Source organism: Capsicum annuum, chromosome 5 (genome assembly GCF_002878395.1).
Source record: "Capsicum annuum cultivar UCD-10X-F1 chromosome 5, UCD10Xv1.1, whole genome shotgun sequence".
NCBI classification, from domain to species: Eukaryota; Viridiplantae; Streptophyta; class Magnoliopsida; order Solanales; family Solanaceae; genus Capsicum; species Capsicum annuum.
Window position 1 is genome coordinate 78,767,903 of NC_061115.1, and position 14,927 is coordinate 78,782,829.

Below are 14,927 nucleotides of genomic sequence, written 5' to 3' on the forward strand. Positions count from 1 at the left end.
ATAGGTGGGACTATTCCTATCAAGCACAGTAAGAAACTCCACAGGCCCTCGCAACTATGTCCTTCGGTGAAAAGGGTGAAAGTAATTTATACATGGATTCAGCTGCTACCAATCATATGGTACAATCTGCAGGTATTCTCAAAAACCCATCTCCTTTTAAAGAAAGTGACTCTATAATGGTATGTTATGGTGATAAACTCAATATTACACACATAGGAGATAAGAAGATTGGAAACAACCTACACATAAAAAATGTTTTTGTTATCCCAGGCCTCAAGAAGAATCTTATTTATGTGAGCAAATTCATTAAAGACAATGAATGTTTTTTAAAGTTTACTAATGAAGGTTTTATTGTTAAGGACAAAAAAAATAAGAAAATACTGGAAAAATGGAATAACCGCAATGACTTTTATACTTTGGGAGAAAATCTAAATGATGCATTGATGGATACAAAGGCTGGCAGGAGCTCAGATACCGTTTGGCACCAACGGCTTTGACATCCACACTCAAGAATTCTTAGTTATTTATAGAAGAATAAGTTTATTAATGTTGGTAGTTGGAATAAAAATTTCTCTATGTATACTAGTTGTCAAATAGGTAAAAGTTGTAAGCTACCTTTAAAAGTATCTAATAAAAGAGAAGTTATTCCCTTTTCCAAAGTACATTGTGATTTATGGGGACCAGCCCCTACAGAATCTCCTCAAAGAGTTCGATACTATGTTATTTTTGTTGACGATTGCACAAGGTTCACCTAGATTTACCCAGTAAAGAAGAAATCAAAATTTTTTGCTAACTTTGTGAATTTCCACAAGCTAGTCGAAAATTAATTTTTTACTAAAATTAAGGTCTTTCTATGTGATAAACCAGGAGCGTTTAATAGTTTGGAGTTAATTCACTATTTTGATAAGCATGGTATTAGAAGACAGATCTCTTGCCCTCATACTCCTGAACAAAATAGCATGGCCGAAAGAGAACATAGGCATATTGTTGAAACTGGTTTGACTCTTCTTTTTAATGTGAACTTACCTATGTTTCTTTGGGTTGAAGCATTTATTATAGCTATGTTCCTGATTAATCGCATGCATACTTCAAACCTGAGTATGGATTCACCATTCTCCAAGTTGTACAGGAAAGATCCTAAATATAATACTATGAAAGTTTTTGGGTGCAAATGTTTTCCCTACATGAAAGGATACAACAAGAATAAGTTTCAGCCAAAAACATTTCCTTAGGTATTCATAGGGTACAGTATTCTTCACAAGGATACAAATGTTATCATGATCCATCTCGAAAGGTTTATATTTCAAGATATCTTATTTTTTATGAAAATAAATTACCGTTTGTATCCTCTGGTTCTTCTTTAAATGTAGAATCCAGTACATACAACTTCACTTATTTTAAAGAGTTTCAGGATAAAAATTTTCTTTTGATCAATGCCGATTAAGATGCCAATGATAATTTACTATTTCCTTTGAAAATTGCATCGGCCAAAGACAATGGTCTATAAAAATTTACTACATACCCCAAGCCACCCTACCAATACAGAATTTAGCACCTCCATTAGATACACACCTTCATCGCTAAGTACAACCCATATTCTCTTATTTAAATCTAATTCACCTAATGTAACCCTATCCAATGTTGTTGATTCCTCTTCTCATCACTTGACCAAGAATCCCCTGAAGGTCCCAACCATGTTGACCTTACACCTATACCTCATGAGCAATTATTGACTACCTTAATCCTAAACCAAGTTGATTCTATCAACTCACACCATACGATCACCAGAACTAGGACTGACACCATTCCAAAACATACTTTCACTACATCTTGAAGATCACCAAGACTCCAAAAATCCAAAAAATATCATAGAGGCTTTGCTTAAGCCTCACTGGGTTGCAGCTATGAAGGATGAAATGCAAGCTTTGCATTTAAATTATACTTGGACATTGGTCCCTCATCAACCTTTCATGAATATTGTTAGGTCCCGCTGGGTGTATAAAACAAAGCTACAAGTAGATGGTAGTGTTGAATGCTTCAAGGCGCGCTTAGTAGCCAAAAGTTTTAATCAGATCATGGGTTTCAACATTGATAATACTTTCAGCCCTGTTGTTAAGGCTATGATAATTTGTCTTCTACTATTTGTTGGAATATCTCTTCATTAGAAAATCAAACAACTTAATGTCAAGAATGCATTCCTTCATAGAGAGTTGAAAGAAACTGTCTTCATGGAGCAACCACTAGGATTCAAAGATTCTAATTTTCCAGACTATGTTTGTTATCTGCAAAAAGTTATTACAACCTTAAACAAGCACCTAAAGCATGGTTTCATAAATTTGGCACCTAAAGCAAAGTTGATCCTTCTTTATTTATTTGGCATTCTAACAGGGGTTCTATTTTATTATTATTTTATGTAGATAATATAATACTCACTAGGAATAATCCCTTATTTCTACACTATCTTATTTAGAAACATAAATCAACTTTTGCAATGAAGGATCTCAGTGACCTTTATTATTTTCTTGGTATGGAAGTTACTAGAAACAAGGATGGATTATTTCTTAGCCAAAAGAAGTATGCTCATGACATACTTGAGCTCACGCACATGACCGATTCTTGGGTAGTTCAGACACCTATACCCTAAAATCATAGTCGTCACAAAGTTCTTGTATCTAGCAAGCTTATTGATCCTTCTGAATATTGAAGTATTATCGATGATCTTTAGTATTTAACTCTAACATGTCTGGAAATATCCCATATAGTTAACCTCCTCCGCTAGTTCATGCAGCATCCAATGGAGCGTTATTGGATTAGTGTAAAAATGATTTTATAGGACATTGCAAACCATTGAGCTTGGTCTTCAACTAACTACTAAATATTTTCTATGCCTTGTTGGCTTCTTCGATGCAGACTGGGGAGGTTGTTCTCTCACTCAACGTTCTACAACTGACATATGTGTCTTTCTTAGCTCAAATTATATCTGTTGGTCCTCAAAGAAGTAGAACACAGCGGTAACGTCCAGTTCTAAGGCAGAATACAGGTCCATAGAATTGTTGGTAGCTGAAATCACCTAGATAACATACATTTTATATGACATTAGCATATATTTTCTCTCTCCTCCTTTCCTCTTCACAGAAAATATAAGTGCTCTTCACCTTATAGTCAATCTAGTCCTCCATGCTTGTAGCAAATATGTCAAGCTTTACTATTATTTTGTATGAGAAAAAATATGTAGGGTGCTATGCTCGCTAAGTTTGTTCCTCGTTATACAAGAAAAGGTTGTACAGGGTCATTATTTTTATCATTGTCGTTGTTGTTGTTGTTGTTGTTGTTATTGTTGTTGTTATTTTCATTGTCATCATCATTTTTGTCATCGTTATTGTCATTTTCCTCTTTGTTGTTGTCCTGGTAGTTGTCGTTGTTGTTTTTGTTATTGTTGTTGTTGTTGTTGTTTTTGTCATTGTTGTCGCTTATGTTTTCATTATTATTTTTGTTTTCATCATCATCATTGATGTTGTCATTGTTATTTTTTTGGTAAATAAATATTTTATTTCACCAAAAGGATATTTATAAAGTTCCAAATAGGGTCAGACCTCCTATTTCTCATACACGTAATCAAAACTATGCTATCTCTAAGATATCACCTATCAGCTAGGGAATCTGATCTAGTAGTAACTAAATAAGACATTCCATCAACATTACAATTTAGACCCTGTATCAGCAATTCAGGTAGTTTCTTCATGGTACTACAGCTTGTTGTTGTAGAGGGCCCTCCCATTTTCTATAAGTTTTTCTTTGAATATGGATATGGATAGCAATTTCCCTGTAGACTTGGTCCTCATTATAGCTGTCTTGTTGGAATCTGATAGAGTTTTTAGTTCTCCAAACTATATTGATCACTATTCCAAAGATACTACTGATGATAGAGCTTTTAGCTGATCTTTTTTTTGCTTGTTTGGCCACCCACTCTACTTCAGTGTTCCAATCTCTCATATTCCTATACACACCTATCCATAGCAGCAGTATTCTCTATATCCTTCTAGTGATATCACATTCCATCTATAGATGATCATGAGTCTCATCAACACTTTCATAGAGCATATATTTAATAGGTACCTATATTTAAATTCTTGCTAGGCTTTTCACTATAGGTAGTTTATGCTGTAGGGCTAGATATAGAGTGAATTTATGTCTGGGATGTATAAATATATGTATTACAATACTTCTCTAAGGAACTTTTGGGTATTGAGGTGACATAGCATCATAAAGCTTTTTGATCAGGATTTGAGCCTTTGATACATGCTGGCAGCCTAGTCTATAAGCTTCCTTGTAATCTAAGAGCCTTCATGGCCTGCTCTCTTGACTCAATGATCTTGCAGATATCCTAAGTAGCATTTTTTTGGGCTTATACAAGACTCCATTATGTTATGTTTTATGTAGCAGTTATGAATCCATTGGATCCACATACTATCCTTCTTTTCAACTACAGCCCAAAGTTATTTTGTAATAGCAGTTGTATTCCATAGGGATAACTTCATAACATTTAGTCCTCCTACAGCCTTTGGAAAGCAGATCTTCTACCATGCCACAAGTGCTTTTTTTGAAGTCAAAATGTCCTAGTCCACTAAAAAACACTATATAAACCATTTATCACGTTCATAATTCATTTTTGAAGCAAGAATATCTGAGCCTAGTAGGTCTTGATACCAAATACCAAAACTGTTATTAGTTGGATTCTGCCTGTATATGAAAGTAACTTTGCTCTCAAACATGTTATTCTTTCAACAATCTTTTCCACCAAGGGCATACATTGATCAATGGTTATCTTTTTTTATGAGAGGGGCACCCCTAAATATTTAAAGGGAATACCCTCTTCCCTATAGCCCAAATATTCAAGGATTTACTTTTTTTCCTATGGTTTTACACTTGAGAAGTAGACTAAGATTTCTTGTTGCTTTGATTTGGTTGTGCGGGATTTAATCTCCCTTTTGGTCCTCGTATTTGTTACGTGCTTGTTTAGGGTAATTGTTTATGGACCTTTAGTTTAATATATAGTTGGTTTGTCTACTATTCCTCCTCTAATGTCTATCTTTTATCTTTTTACCTTATTGTCTTTTGATTTCCATACTCGTATTTTATTTTTCTCTTATATCTTTTGGTATAAGAGTCGAACTTAGAATTTTTTCCACAATTAGTCTTGGGGGTGATATTAAAAAAAAATCAAATATTCAAAAAATGAGTTTTCGTGTTTTAGGGTCTTCTCTAAATCCTTTTTTTTAATCTTTTTGAGTTTCTATTACTAGATCATTATTTCCTAGTACTATTTGAGTCTAAATCTAAGATGTAACCTTAGCCAGAGTTGATTTTAAGCTCTAACATAATTTAGTTTGAGCTTGAAGAAGTTAAAAAATGGGTCTTTAAATCTAGAAATTTTGGATTGAATTTGAGGGTTTAGAAGTATTGGGGTTGTTACTGTAACAATATGCATTTTTTGGCTAGAATTCGAAATGTCTTTACTATGTGTATAAATTCTAATCACATGATTAGTATCTGAATATATGTATCATGATCATTTTTCTAGATTGTGAATTGTTGTCAAGGTGAAAAATATTCATAGGAAATACTTAGAGCAAAGTTGAGCTAAGAACTCTTCATTCGACCAAATTTTGGTATTCATTCCTACAAGGGTTAACTTTGAATGTGCATAACTTATGTAATATGTGGTCTTTTGGAGCTCAAGATACACCAAATTATAGATAATTGAGTCATTTTTCCAACGTATCTGATTTTGCCTTAATCCAACACCCAAGCAAAAAGTTATGAATGTTATTTTGACAAACTAGTGAGAGTCTACGATTGCAACGTGTCATGGACCTTAGGTTCCACGATGATCTCCGCTACACGGAGACTATATTTCCTGCATTGATAACTTAAATCTCAAAAAGGGCATTATTTACCCATTATTAATTAGTTAGCATTATGTAAACATTTTTCCCTTTACCCCAATAACCAAATTCAAGCCTTCTTCCCCAAGAATTCAAGTTCCAATTTCAATCTTTTTTAAAGAGTTCAACCAATTGAGGTATGTGGGGTATTCATCAATGGGTTTCTTCCACCCATTGAGTCCCAAAATCCTTTTTTGGTTTAAGTATGAATTTTCATCCTCTTTTTTGTAATTATGTATTGATAAATATAAATTTAATCCATGCTTTTCTTAGTAATTTTGAAACCGCTAAATTTCCCATGTGAATCTTGTACTTTATGCTTTAAACTTTAATCGCCCATGTCATGTGCAGCCAATACTATTAACTAGGTGAAATTGTTATCCTTCCAAGTTTAACACATCCCCATGTTCAAATTCATGTATCTCATTCCTTAATTGAAATGTATCATGTTTTGAGTCTCTAAATTATGACTTTCTACCAATGTATTAAGTGTTGTTATCATATCTTAGTATCATTAAGTGCTGAAGGGTTATTAACACTTGATACCCATGTGTTTTTACACATTTCCATTTTCAAGTAACAAGTCATTCAGATCATGATTTTATTACCATATTCGGATTACTATGTTCATGATAAGCACTTATCAATATAGTACCATATCATCTTAAACAAATAATAATACCAATGTCATTCAATTGAGAGTAACACTTAGCACTGAGTGAATGCAGGGATGGAGGATCGACTATCAATTATGCATGAGTCATTAGTAGTAGTCCCTAAGTTCTATACCTAAAACACCACCATAGATTATGAGGGGTCCCCCGCCAGTTAGGTATAGCACCATCGTCCTATGCAAAATCAGCCTTATGGATCCACATCATCAGTCATGTGTTGATACCCTAGCAAGGTACCAACACCTGTAATGCCTTGGGTTTTTGGTCCTCAAACTTTTTTTGGATTTTGAGCTTTCTGCCCTGGAAATGACCCATTTGATGTGTCATAATGTATCTTGATGGCTAAGGTGACCTTAGTTTTATGTTTTCCAGTGAGGGATATTTGAGTTTCTATCTTAGGTATGACTTAAGGGTACAATTCATAAAGACTCATGTCAATTCATTGGGATGGAGTCATAACCAAATAAGAAATTTATTGCTTAAGTTTTTTTATGAGTAACAGTGGCTCTTTATGAGCCATATGGATTTATTGCTAGTCATTGGTTGCAAATCATAGGATGTCTAGTGTATATCTAATTGGGTTCTGTGTTGACTACGACTGGACATTGTGAGTCGTAGGGTGCTATTATGAGTGGTACCAGTGAGTTGTAGGCTTAATAGTGTGTGGGGGGTCCTAGAGACTATTTTGTTCATGACTCATGGTGACGAGTCGTAAGGAGTAGATATGAGTTATTGATTGACTCAGAGTCAAGGGAAATACTTTTTTAGCTTTTAATTTTAAGGTATTCTGGACATTACTCCTCTTACCCAAAATAAAAATCCATGTCTTATAACCCCTTTAGGGTGTCATTAGAACTTAAAAACAATCTAAGTAACATCTTGAAAGCTCAAAAAGGCTCTCTAAATTCCCTCAAGAATGTCAAGCTAAGGTTTCATCAAGTTGGTCATGTAAAGGCTCAAGGATCGATTGCTCCCCAAATTTCTTGGTGGTTAACGTATGTTACTCTTGCCTCATTGTTAATATTTTAAAGGCATCTGTTTAAAAGTATTGTTCATGAGATGTTTAGGATGGTTTTGAAGTAAAGGTTGGGGATTTTAAATGTTTATGAATTGAACAATGTTTCTCATGGTTTATATATGATTTTCATACTTTAATCATAGTTTTGAATGTGTGGGTGCATGGGTATGGTTAATGAACTAGGAAATTGTCATTTTCCTAAAATTGTGACTTTGGAAATGGTTATGACCCCCACCCCATAATGTGAAATTAGTTTTTAATTATGAGAACTATAGGAATTTGTAAAATTGAACTAGTCTTGAACTATTGCATGATATAAAGAGGTATTTGAAATACAATAGTATGATTTAATAAACTAAGGGAGTTGGTGTTGCTCTATCTTGTATCATTGAACAAAAGGAGTTGTTATCCTCGAGTTAATGTAAATTATTTTGGCATGTTATTATTACCTTGCAAGTGTAGCTAGTATGACGATACCAATAATGTATGCCATATTGTGGAATGTTGTTCAATGAATATGAATGAGTGTTACTTGTTTTAATTGGGCTATAAAAAGAGATGTGTAGTTGTGTCATAAAAGTAGAGGTTCGAGCAGTCGATACTCAAAATTGTGTTTGCTGATCTAGGTCAAGTGACCAGGGAGGTTTGAGTCCCTCTCATTAATATTTTATGATTAGGGAAGTTCGAGTCCCATAAAAATTATCATATGATTGGGTTCTTAATTTACCTTAGTATATGATTGGGAGGTTCGAGTCCCCTATTCATATATATGAGATTATTCTCTAGTTCGTATAGCTACACGTACTGGGGCCCAACTAGGGGGTGAGAGTTGGGGCCCATATAGCCCATCATTACTAGTTATGATGGTTAAGCTACACAATCAAGGTTAAGGTTGTAAGTGCATATTAAATCGTGTTCGTAATCTCGACATGTGAAGTATATATGTACATGGAATTAAATATGTGCATTGGTTTTGAAGGATTTTAAAGTGCTGATCATGACATTATGTTATCCTTAAACATGAGTTTCATTGTTGAGCTCCAACCGCTAACCTTCTTCGGACTGGTGTATCCCCACACAATGTAGAAATTAGATGTACTTCTACTCCTTCTGCTTTGTGATTAGGATCAGGATCAACTCATGAGTTCACACTGAATTATCAAACTTCCACATATCAAAAAACTTCATTTCATGGTTTTAGTTCTCTTAAGTCTCAGACAGTTTGGATTTATTTTGTCTATAATCAGGGGTATGTCCCAACACTATCGATATTCAGTTTTAGTTCTTTACTAAGAAGGCTTTTTTGGACTACTATGGTTATTAGGCAGTGTCAGCAAGTTGTTTGGTCGGTCGTTGGTTAATGGTTATAGATTTGAATTGAATTTCCTTAAGTTTATTGCATACTATCTTGTTATATGTTTGGAATTCATGTTATGGTTTGTCTAGTTAGGTACAAGGGGTGATCTATGGTCCACGTGGGACTTACGATACCTTTTATGGTCAGGCCCTAATTCAGGCCATGACAAAGATAGTATCAAATCCTAAGTTTGGTGTCATTGGGTGTTCAACAAAGTTGTGTCAAATAGAGTCTTATTTATGGGTATATAGCTCGCCACACTTATAAGAGAGAGGCTATGAGAAATTTAGAAATATTTCCCTTTCTTGTTATTCCATTTCAAGCATAGTCTAAAGTCTTGAATCTCCTCTAATTTTGGTGTATTTTCTTTTCAAATCATGACTCCAGAAGATCTGATGATTGTGGTAACTCTTTTGTCACGTATGCGGACAATGTGAATAGAGCTTGCCTAACTCTAGGAGTTCAGAACCATTATAGGGTCACTACGTTTAATTACCCTAAGGAAGCTTCACTAGTTCCACCTATCCCTTATCAGGCACCTCAAGCTGATGTGTCTAATGCTAAGTTCTGCCAGTTGATTCATTTGCTTACCTTGTTTGTGGCATCCCATACTCCATCATCTGAGGCTACTAGGGTTGGCCAATTTATAAGGTTGAGTCCTACTATTTTCACTGGTTCTAATATTGAGGAAGATACTCAAAACAATATTATGAGATGGAAAAGATCTTCCCCGTGATGCATGCTACTAATATGGAGAAGGTAGAGTTTGCTACTTATCAATTGAAGGATGTGGCATACCAATGGTATGAGAAGTGGGACCAGTCTAGGGGTGACAATGCTGAGTATGTTTTGTAGGATGATTTTTTTAATAATTTCCTTGACCACTACTTTCTTCAGGAGTTGAGGGAAGCGAAAGCCAATGAATTTGTGAATCTGAAGCAAGGCAGAATGTTAGTGAAAAGTATGCTTTGAAATTTTACCAGCTTTTGAGTTATGCCCCTGAATTGGTATCTAGCATGAGGGCTAAAATCAGAGTTTGCTTTAGGGTTGTCCTGTGAGTTTATCTTGGAAAGCAAGGCTGACTTATTGAACAAGGATATGGACATCACTAGACTTATGGTGTTTATGCAACAAGTGGGGGAAGAAAAAGAGAAAAATAGAGATGATTGAGAGGTAAAATAAGAAGTTTCTCTATTTGAATCAGGGTAGAGGTCAATAATAAAGTGGAAAAGATGGTAGGAAGTGGTATAAGAAGGAGTCGGCTATTCTGGTTCTAACTCTACAGCTTCTGCTCCTTATCTAAAGCTATCGGGTGACTGTCGTTCTCAGTATGATGGTTGGTTTAGAGTACCAAGAGCCTAGTCATAGGATAATGGGGGTCAGTCGGCTCTGTCATGTCCTTCTTATAGATTTTATAGTTAGATGGCATTATATGATTTGCGAGAAAGGAAGGAATAAGTTGTTTATGTAGCCAGACTGATTATCTGCAGAGGGATTGTCCTTGTAAGGTTGCTTCTAGGAAAAATAAGATTCGTGTTGCTACTTCTTCTTCTCCTGCACTAAAGGGTGATACTTTTGCTTCTAGCTCTAACATTGGTCAGTACTTTTAGTATGGTCTCAACACTCGCTAGAATTCTAAGGAATCCCCAATATTGTTTCTGGTAAGCTTAAAATTTTTTCTCGTCATGTGTACTCTTTTCTTGACACTGGGTCTACTCTCTTTTATGCAACCCCATTTGTGGCTGTGCATTTAGTTTTAGTCTTGAGTGTATTTCGGATGCTTTTTCTATTGCTAGCCCAATAGGTCACTCTATGGTTGCTAGAAGAGTCTATGGAGTGGTGTGGTATCTGTTAGAGGTAGAGAAACTCTGGTAGATTTGATGAAGTTATACATGGTTGGTTCTGATATAATACTAGGGATGGATTTTTTGCATTCATACTATTCTTATTTAGATTATCAAACCCATAAGGATATGTTTAATTTCATAATGAACCAATTATTGAATGGGAAGGTAGTTCCCTAGTGCCTAAGGGAAGGTTCCTATAATATCTTAAATCCCAGAAATTAATTAGTAAGGGGTTTCTCAATCATTTGACCTGGGTAAAAGATTCTACCTCGGAGACTCCTTCTTTACATTTTATCCTCGACGTAAAAGAATCTCCTCAAGTCTTCCTTGATGATCTTCCTAGTGTTTTTCCTTATAGAGAGATAGGATTTATCTTATTTCGGACACTCATCCTATCTCTATCTCTCCATATAGAAAGGCTCTAGCTAAGTTGAAAAATCTTAATGAGTAGTTAAAATATCTTTATGAAAGGGTCCTATCTATATTAATGTGTCCCGATGGGGTACACTTTTCTTGTTTAGGTATAAGAATAATGGTTTCTTTTGAATGCGTATTGATTATCGATAATTGAATAAGGAGACTATAAATAATAATTATCCACTTTTGAGAATTGATGATCTCTTTGATCAATTTCAGGGTGCTAAATTCTTTTCCAAGATTGATCTTTGGTCTGGGTACTATCAGTTGAAAATTAGGGAGATACGTATCCCTAATACTGCTTTCCTAACCCAATATAGTAATTTTGAGTTCTAAGTGATGTGTTTTGGCTTGACCAATGGTCTGACAATGTTTATGGATCTTATGAATCTGGTGTTTTATCAGTTTTTGGACTTGTTCATGATTGTCTTTCTTGATGATATTTTGGTGTATTCCAAAAGTGAGGAAGATCATGCCAATCACCCACACCTTGTGTTGCAAACCTTAAAGGATCAACGTTTGTATGAAAAGTTTTCTAAGTGTGATCTTAGGTTGAACGTTGTGATATATCTGGGTCATGTTGTTTTTAGTGAAGTGATCATGGTGGATCCATAGAAGGTTACATGATTAAGAAGTGGCCTAGACCTATGAATCCGTCTGATATTTGGACCTTATAAGGTTTAGTCAGCTGCTGTAGATGGTTCGTGGAATGTTCTTATTCTATTGCTACCCCATTGACTAACTTGACTCAGAAGAAGGTAAAATTCTTATAGTCTGTTGATTGTGAGAGTAGTTTCGAGAAGCTAAAGGATAAGTTGACTTTGGCTCTAGTCCTGACTCTAGCTAAAGGGATTGATGCTTTTGTTATCTGTTGTGATGCATTCCTAGTGGGACTGGGTTGCATGTTGATGCAACATGGCAAAGCAGTTGCTTATGCTTCTATGCAGTTGAAAGTTCATGAGAAAATTTATCCGACATGATTTTAAATTGTTAGCTATGGTGTTTGCATTAAAAATCTTATGGCACTATTTGTATGGGGTCCATATTGATATTTATTTTGATCATAAGAGCTTGCAATATGTGTTCACCCTAAAAAATTAAACCTCAAGCAAAGAAGATGGCTTGAGTTGCTCAAAGACTATGACATGAGTCTTCACTATCATCCAGGTAAAGCTAACGTGGTTGCTTATGCTCTGAGCAGGTTGTCCATGGGAAGGTTCTCTTATATGGATAAACAGAAATGAGATTCGGTGAAGGATATTCACCGTTTGTCTATTCTAAGTGTTCGTCCCTTGGATTTTGAGGATGGTGGTGTGATTGTTCAAGAGGTGGTGAAGTAGTCTCTTGGTGCTGAGGTAAAGGAGAAGCAAGTGTTTGATCCTATCCTGATATAAATCAAGAATCATGTTGGTAGGCAGAAAGTGCTGGTTTTTGAGATTAATGGTGATGGTATCTTGAGGTACATAAGTAGATTGTGAGATCATGACGTTGATGGGTTGCGAGGAAAATTTTTGGCAGAAATTCACGAGTCATGTTATACTATTCTTCCTAGTTCGACAAAAATATGCCATGATCTTAAAGAGATTTATTGGTGGAATAATATGAAATAGGATATGGCTAATTGCATGGTGTGTCAACAAGTGAAGGTAAAGAACTTGAGGCTCAGTGGATTGATTCCAAAGATTAAGCTATCGATGTGTAATTGGGAAATAATTAATATGGATTTTATTACCGATCTCGATAGAAAATTCGATTTGATTCGATTTGTTCACGGAGGAGATTGTGAAATTACATGGCACTCCAATTTCCATCATATCTGATCGGAGTACTCAATTCTCTTCATATTTTTTGAGGTTATTTGAGTAATATGATAGACGTACTTAGTTCTTATCTAACTTTTGGAGGTCGTTCCTACAAGGTTTGGGGACTAAGGTGATCCTTGGTACTGCTTTCTACCCAAAGATGTATGGGCAAGCGGAAAGGACAATTCAGGTCTTGGAAGACATACTTAGGGCTTGTGTTTTTAATTTTGGTGGTAATTGGATTGACCACTTGCCTTTTATAGAATTTTCCAACAATAATAGTTATCACTCTAGCATATGTATGGCTCCATTTGAGGCGTTATATGGTAGGATGTGCAGGTCTCCTAATGGGCGGTTTGAGGTTAGTGAAAATAAATTGTTTGCCCCTAATTTGGTTCAGCAAGCTATTGAGAAGATGAAGGTGATCTGAGATAGACTTAAGGTCGCTCAAGTCACCAAAAGTCCTAAGCAGATGTGCGGCGAAAGGAGTTGGAATTCAGAGTTAGTGATTTGGTGTTCTTAAAGGTGTCTCCTATGAAGAAAATGTTATGGTTTGGTAAGAAGGGAAAGCTCAGTCCACGTTAAGTCGGTCCGTACATAATATTGAAAAGGGTTGGTAGTGTTGCATATGAATTGGAGTTTCCCTCTAATTAGAGCTCTATTCATTTGGTATTTCATGTTTCAATGTTTAAAAATGCGTACGTGATCCTTCGACGGTTGTTCATTAAGGGGATGTGGATATTTCAGATTTCTTTTCCTTTAAGGAAGTCCCGATTGATATTTTGGATCTACAAGCCCATCAGTTGTGGACCAATGATGTGGCTTCGGTATAGGTTCTGTGGAGGAACCAAAAGGTTAAAAAATCTACTTGGGAAGCCGAGGAGGACATGAAGTATAAGTATCCATTCTTGTTCCCCATTCTAGATAGTCAAGCTTAAGGTATGTGTATTCCTTAAAAACATTGTTTTCTAAATTTGTCAAAGAAAAGAGTGATTTTCTTAGCATCTTTGTTTTCTGTATTAGTTAAAGGTAAGAGTCAAGGTATGTGAAGAAAAACTGTGCTAATAAACACCTTGTTCGATCATTGAAGGATGAATAATCCTATAGGGGGAGTATGTAATGCCCCGAGTTTTTGATTCACAAAATTTTTTTGAGTCCTGAGTTTTTTGCCCTTAAACAACTCATCTGACGAGTCGTGACGAGTTAGGTAACCTTAGTTGTAAGTTGTCCAGTAAGGGGTGTTTGAGTTTCTGTCTTGAGTACGACTTAAGGGTATGAGTCGTAAAGACTAATGAAAAGTTATTGGGATGGAATCGTACCCAAGTTAGAAATTTATTAGCTAAGTTTTTCTCTAAGTAGGTATGGCTCACCATGAGCCATAAGGATTTGTTTTGAGTCTTTGGGCACAAATTGTAGGATGTCCAGTATTTACCCAATTGGTTCTATGTTGACTACGACTGGACTATACGAGTCATATGGTCCCATTACTAGTGTTACCAGTGATTCGTAGGGTCAACAGTTGAGGGGGGGAGGGGTCCTAGACACTCTTTTTGTTACAACTCGTGGTGATAATTCATATGGAGTAGCTACGAGTCACTAATTGACCCATAGTCTAGGGCCACACTTTTTCAGCTTTTAATCTAGGGCATTCTAGACATGTCCCCTCTTACCAAAATTAAAATCCACTTCTTATAACCCCTTTAGGGTGTTTCTAGCACTCAGAAACAATCTAAGTAACTTCTCAAACACTCCAAAAGGCTCTCTAAATTCCCTCAAGTAAGTCATGCTACGGTTTCATCAAATTGGTCATCTAAGGGCTCAAGGGTCTATTTCTCCCCAAATTTGATGGTGTTTAAGGCATGTTACT